Raw genomic sequence first — 7,484 nt, 5'->3', positions numbered from 1 at the left:
AATACCAAATTGTTCCATTATGAGATACCAAGTTTGAAAATTGGAAAATTAACACTCAGGGTCCTTAACCAATTTAGAAGTTCTAAACACCATTCATGTTTCATTTTGTAGGATCCTAAATACAGTTTGATTCTCTCAGGTGTGATGGGTAAATGTTTTTGAGATGGACTGAAAGTTAATACATGGCTCTTATTTGCAGGATTTTTTATGTTGAAGGCAGCTTTATACACTTGTATTTGAGGGTTCAGACCTTCCCTTTGTCAGCATTTTGGATATAATGTAATTGTCTACCTCACCCCTGAAATGTCAGCGTTTGCATTAATTGAGTGACTGCAACTCCTAACTATATTTTGACTTTATTTTCAGGATCAGGGAGATCTTGAAGGCTTCTCGAAAATTGCAAGGTGATCCAGATTTGCCGATGTCTTTTACTCTGGCAATAGTGGAATCTGATTCTACAATAGTCTATTATAAACTTACTGATGGATTTATGCTTCCAGACCCTCAGGTTAGTTTTGAGGTAACTGCAAGTAAGCAGTGGAAAAAGAAGAAAATTATAACATGGTTTTGAGTGAATCAAGCCATTCATAAAACTGCCTCTTCCTTTTGCCATATGAAGAATTCAAGAAAAAATTGGCTTGATTTTCATATCTCAAAAAACTAGATATATTTTGTTCAAAGTGGCATGTTTCTAGTTATTTTTTAAGAAAATAATTTGATTCCCTTGCTCTATGGAGAATTTCATAGTTTCCCAGAGTATTTCATGAAGTCATCATGCACTTAATTATTTAGTGAGTAACCGAGGTGGAATGTAAAGGCTAATAATAGTTCTAACTAAAAGAACACTTCTTCAGGAAATGTTACATTGGTTGACATTTTGACAGGAACATTTTAGTAAAAATAAATGTGTTATATGTACTTACATACTTTGTTGGCATAATTTGGATAATTACACGAAGCATCATTTAATTCTGCTTTTAAGTTACATTATTTATTGGGGGAATGGTCCATCTTGATTTTTTTTTTTAATATGTTGCAGAATATTTCCCTCAGAAGATGACATCTATGTTTCCTGATGCTTATTTTACTCATACAAGAGTGGATTCAAGACCCGTCAGCTTGCTTCATCTTTTATCTTGGAGATAGTCAGGGTTGACTTTCCCATTTTATAAATTTCCCTCTCTGAAGAATAAAACTTCCCCAGATAGAAAATTTTTTTTCCTTCAAAAATATAGGCTGATTGCTCCAGAAATCTTCTATCTGGAGACAGTTTAATTACAGTTATACACAGGTTTATGCCTAGGATGTGCTCAGATGGGCGGAACCCATGTGCTGCTCCTGTCATCCTACACTTGTGCTGCCTCTGTGTTCCATGCTGCCACTGCTGGCTCATTGTTGAGGCTAGCACATTTTTCTTTTACTCAACTCTCCCAGGGCCTTTTGGCCACTACAGCTAGCTTGGAATGGCATTTCATATATACCTTGTCATCTGCAGAGTTTACTTCTGTATGCTTTTTCATCCTCAGTAGAAAGTAAAACATTTATTTCCATTGGTCTTCTGTTATAATTACTGTTACCTCTCTCTTTGGTTGACTTTAAATCAAAACAAAATATGTTCATCCAGAGTGTAAACGTATATGTTTAGGTTAATAGGGACCATAGAAGTGCTACCTACTAGGCCTTCCTTTCCATTCTTATCACCACCATCCTTATTATGTCATGGCTAGAATATTAGAAGAGAGACAGTGTGTAACAGTATCAGCCTCAAAACCATTTTTATTCATTTGACTTAGTGATTCCACTTTTGTTAATATCCCCCAATCATGTTTTCTGAAGTATGAAAAATATTCACAAAGATGATCCAAGTTGCATTAATTTTAATAGCCCAGTTAATTTTATAAATCACTTAAAGTTTAAGGCAAGGATCAGCAAACTTTTTCTATAAAGACACAGAAAGTAAATATTTTAGGCTTTGCAGACCATACTGTCTCTGTAGTAACCTGTTAACACTCCTGTCCATAGCACAAAAGCAGCCATGGACAATATGTAAACAGTGTGGACATGACTATGTTCCCATAAAACTTCACTTACAAATATGGGGGCATAGTTTGCCATCCCTGGTCTAGGTAATGGTCCATAAACAGGTATATGAATGGTACATTATGTACTCATTATGTACTCATAATGAATGTTATAAAAAACATGAGAACTATTATATTAAATAAAGGTTGCAAGATACAAGATGGTATGAATGGGTGTAATCAAGGCTACAAATAAGCATGTAATAAAAAGATGGCAAATCAAATTACTAACTGTGGTTATAGTAGGATGGTAGGGCAGTAAATGGATAACTTTATGTTTTCTCAGTGTTTCAGTTTTTATTTGTATTGCTTTTACAATAAAAACATCTTAAATTTTTTTTTAAGTGTCTTGAAATCTATGTTGGTTATCTATCATTACATAACAATATTACCACAAACTTAGCAACTTAAAACAGCACACATATATTGGCTCATAGTTTGTGTGGATAAGGGGTTGGCACAGATTAGTTGGGTATTCTGTTAGGCTATAGCCAAGGTGTTGTCCAGGGCTGCAGTCTCATCTGAAGCTTGACTGGGGAAGAGTCAACTTTCTCACCAATGTGGTTATGAGCAGCCATCAGGTCATCGAGAAAGCTCAATCCTAATGGGCTGTTGGCAAGAGGACACCATCAATTCTTTGCCACATGGGCCTTTCCAACACAACCAGATGCTTTCTCAATTCATCAAAGGAGAAAGTCTCAGCAAGATGGCCCTCACACCCTTATGTAATGTAATCATGCACATTGTATCATCTTTGCCAAGTTCTTTTGGTTGGAAGCAAGTCATAGGTCCTGCCTATACACAAGGGTTTCATGACTGATTAGGCAACAATAACAAGAATGGAAAATTGACAAAAGCTAGGAACACAACAAAATGGCATAGAGCATCATTCTTAGTCTGTAGCCATTTTTGACTCCTTTCCTTTGATAGTATTTGAACTTCACTTTTATTCTCAGTGGAAGGCCTTCATATCTCGGTCACACTCCCTCTCCTTCCCCAGAAGTGTTGAAGATGCATCTATTCAGAACAGTATGTGCTTTGGTGACTTTAGTGGGAAGTTTACACACCTAAGAATCCTAAAACATTTTATGACAAATTCTTAGGATCTCTTGATTTCTTAAGATCTCTCATTTGATTCATTTTGAGGCGTATCGTCACAGTGCTAGAAAAGCAGCATTTTCAGAAAGTATAAACCTTAATGAATGTCAGATTTGTGTATCAGATTTGGTGACCAGTGGCCCTCTATAAGACCAGAAGTGTCTTTTGTGGTTGACTGTAAAAGATGCTTTCTTAAATCTTTAAAACTAGGACCCCATCCTACTCTATGTCCTGGGATGTTTCCTCTATTTCAGAATGTTCCCTGTGTACTTGACTGAAGTTGTCCTATTCAAAGTCAGCCAGATGCCTGCTAACATGGTCCAGAACAGTTTGGAAAAGGAGGCAACCCAGCTGTGTCTGTCTCATTTTATTGCAAAAGTAGGTAAAGTGATTTGTTTAAATAATTTTGTACTTGAGTTTATATTTGTCTCCCTTATTAGACTACGGTCTTAAGAACACAATAAGACACTATGTCTTTTTTTTATGTATAGCTCTGTATCTTGCCACTTTCCACAGTAATTGGCATATAGTAGACCCTCAGTAAATGTCTGGCAAATGAATAAATGCTGATGATAGACTTTTGTGATTATAGAACGGCTTACTTTTTGCCTCAAGGTAAACTAAAACAATCAATTGGACACCAGAGGGCACTGCTAGATAACCACAGCATTTTCAGACTCAGGGTAGATTGAGAAGTGGTGCTCTTGAAAAATTTATTTTCAATCTTTGGGAAATTGTGTAAATAAAAATATAAATAGGTTTTATGTGCTGACACCTCCTTTTTCTCTCTGGCATGCCTCTAAAATTATATTGACATTAAGTATGTTACTTGATTCATGTTTTACTAAAAATAGAACTATATTTAAAAATAAAAGTCTGTTTGGGGTGGGGGTGGTTGGGGTGAGGTTTATTTTTTCATAGAGTATGGTTTTGTTCTTAGCCATATGAAATTATGCATTTCATTCTTTCCTCGTAAAACCATAAGTGATTGAATGAATTTCGGGATCATATTACACAGCAAAAACCCAGTTCTGAAACACTCACTGTACTGCCTAAATACTGGTGGCGAAATGCTGGGAGCCAGCCTTGGAGGCCCGCCTGATTGACAAAGTCCAGGTGCACTAAGGACCCCTGGCCACAAAGCGAGTCCGGGCAGCTGAGGCCCTTCTGTCTTCCGTCTTTGCTGTTGGTACAGCTGAAGAAATTCTGTGCAGTCGTGGAAGAAGAAGATGGCATGTTTATGTGAAGTACTCACAGATAACCTGGAAATGTCATGGTTTATTTTTCCATTTCTCACTATGCTGTTTGGTCTTTTCTAACATATGTAAGGGTTAAACTCTGAAGCACATCAAGAACGCTTTCTTTCACTTGGTTATAAGTTACTAGATATTGCTTAAGTAATAAATGATATAAGTATATTCACTCCTTATTTGATTTAGAATTATGTAGTTTAGTGTTTAGACATAAGGTTTTTTAGAAGCACAAGTTTATAGTAAGTTCATTATGAATTCATTATAAGTTCTAACACTTATCTAGGAGTTATGTAGTTGATTTATAACACTGTTTTCACTGACTTAGGATAAAGATTAATCGTTAAGGTTTTTACTTAATTCAATAGTTAAAACTCTAAGTTAACATTTATAGAGTGGGTTTTCACTGAACTCATAATATACTAATCAGACACTTTTATGATAACTTAGCTAAAGACAGAAAGCAACCTTGGGGGCCTGGGAATCATTACTGAAAGCTTCTTTTGAGTTTTCTTTAGAAACAAGCACTGCAGGATAAGAGAAAAGTAACGGAGACACCTGGACAAGAAAGGCGATTATAAGCTCTGAAGGTCATAAAGCCTCAGAAGGAAGACTACTGCTAAACTTTCTGGAGACAGTTCAAGGACTGTAATTCGGGACTTTGGACTAAAACTATCATCTTTGGCCTTATGAATAAGACTCATTGTCTGAATGTTTGTAGGGTTCTTGTCTTGTTTGTTGCTAAGACCACTAGATGGTGGTAACTTGTAGAGCATATGTACGTGAAGGAATTTTCTTTGTCTTGCCCCTTTACGAATGGTATAAAAGCTCTGTGTTAACTAGCATTAAATTGTCATCTGTTCAGGAAGCAGGTGTCCGAGTATAATGTTTTCGTCTTTCGCCTATCCGTCTCTCCTTCAGGAAAACCCATGACCTTGCGGGGCTGGACCCCCGCAGCGAAAGACAAAAATTGCTGCTGTAACATGTACGAATATACCTTGTTTTATTGCATTTCTCTTTATTGTGCTTTGCAAAGATTGCGTTTTTTACAAACTGAAGGTTTGTGGCAACCCTGCTTCAAATAAGTCTATCAATGTAATTTTTCCAAAAGTATGTGATTACTTTGTATCTGTCACATTTTGGGAATTCTCATAATATTTTAAGATTTGTTGGGATTATTATATTTTTTCTTGTGATTTATTATCAGTGAACTTTGATGTTACTACTATAATTGTTTTAGGGTGCCATGAACTGCACCCTTATAAAGCAGCAAACTTAGTTGATAAATGTTACGTTGTTCTGACTGCTTCACCAACCTAGTCTTTACCCCATCTATCTCTCTCTCCTTAGGCCTCTCTATTCCCTGAGATACAACAATATTGAAATTAGGCCAATTAATAACCCTACAGAGGCCTCTAAGAGTCCAAGTAGAAGGAAGAGTTGCACATCTCTCACTTTAAATCAAAAGCTAGAAAAGAGGCTGAACATGGTGGTCCATGCCTGTAATCCCAGCACTTTGGAAGGCTGGGATGGGAGGATCGCTTGAGCCCAGAAATTTGAGACCAGTCTGGGTAACATAGTGACATCCTTTCTCTACAGAAAGTTTTAAAAATTAGCCAGTTATAGTGGCATATACCTATAGTCCTAGCTACTCAGGAGGCTGAGGTGGGAGAATCACTTGAGCCCAGAAATTTGAGACTGCAGTAAGTTATGGTCATACCACTGCATACCTGGACAACAGAACAAGACACTGTCTCTAAAAACAAAGAAAAAAAAAAGCTAGTCAATATTACATTCTTTTAAGCCACGCCCAATTCAGAGCAAGGCCTTATCTCTCTTCAGTTCTATGAAGGATAAGAGGGATGAGAAAGCTTCAGAAGGAACATTTGAAGCTAGCATAGTGTGGCTCATGAGGTTTAAGGACAACACCATTTGTATAACATAAAAGTGCAAAATGAAGCAGCACATACTGCTGCAGAAGCGGCAGCAAATAATCCAGAAGATCTAACACAATTGACGAAGGTGGCTGCACTAAACAACAGATTTTCAATGTCAAATAAACAGCCTTATAAGAAAATTCCATCTAGGCCTTTTATAACTAGAGAGCAGTCAATGCCTGACTTCAAAGCTTCAAAGGACAGGCTGACTCTTGTTAGGGGCTAAAGTGGCTGATAGCTGAGTTGAAGCCAATGTTCATTTACCATTATAAAAATCCTAGAGCCCTTAATAATTATGCTAAATCTACTCTGCCTGTGACTATAAATGGAACAACAAAGCCTGAATAATAGCACATCTGTTTTACAGCATGATTTACTGAATATTTTGAGCCCACTATTGAGACCTACTGCTCAGAAAAAAAAAAGATTCCTTACAAAATATTACTGCTTATTGTCAATGCATCTAGTCACCAAGAGTGCTCATGGAGATGTACAAGGAAATAATGTTGTGTTCACGCCTGCTAGTACAACACCCATTGCATGGTCCCTAGATCAAGGAGTAATTTTGACTTTCAAGTATTATTATTTAAGACGTACATTTCATAAGAAAGTACATTTCATAAGGCTATATCTGCCATAGATAGTGATTCCTCTGCTAGATCTGGGCAAAGTAGATTTTCAGCCTTCTAGAAAGACCTACCATTTTAGGTGCCATTACAAACATTTGAAATGCATGGGGGGAGATCAAAATATCAACATTAACAGGAATTTGGAAGATGTTGATTCCAATCCTCATGGATGACTTTGGGGGGTTCAAGTCTTTAGAGGAAGAAGTCACTGCAGATGTGGTGGACATAGCAAGAGAACTAGAATTGAAAGTGAATCCCGAAGACATGACTGAATTGCTACAATCTAATGATAAAACTTGAGTGAATAAGGAGTAGTTTCCTATGGATAAGCAGAGTGGTTTCTTGAGATGGAATCTTCTCCTGGTAAAGATGCTGTGAACAATGTTGAAATGACAATAAAGGATTTAGAATATTCCACAAATTTAGTTGATAAAGCAACAGCAGGGTTGCAGAGGACTGACTCCAATGATAAAAGTTCCACTGTGGGTA

General features: G+C 36.8%; 1 long non-coding RNA gene across 1 annotated transcript; it reads left to right on the top strand.

The window, feature by feature from the left end:
* The first annotated feature begins 365 nt into the window (after positions 1–365).
* LOC110594915 lies at positions 366–2,419 on the top strand. The gene is made up of 2 exons (XR_002481518.1): positions 366–508; positions 1,040–2,419. It is a non-coding gene; the product is annotated as an uncharacterized LOC110594915 (long non-coding RNA).
* The last annotated feature ends 5,065 nt before the right edge of the window (positions 2,420–7,484 follow it).

This window comes from Carlito syrichta, unplaced genomic scaffold (assembly GCF_000164805.1).
Source record: "Carlito syrichta isolate Samal-C Ts95f unplaced genomic scaffold, Tarsius_syrichta-2.0.1 Scaffold164023, whole genome shotgun sequence".
NCBI lineage: Eukaryota > Metazoa > Chordata > Mammalia > Primates > Tarsiidae > Carlito > Carlito syrichta.
This window is presented reverse-complemented; position numbering and strand designations above follow the sequence as displayed.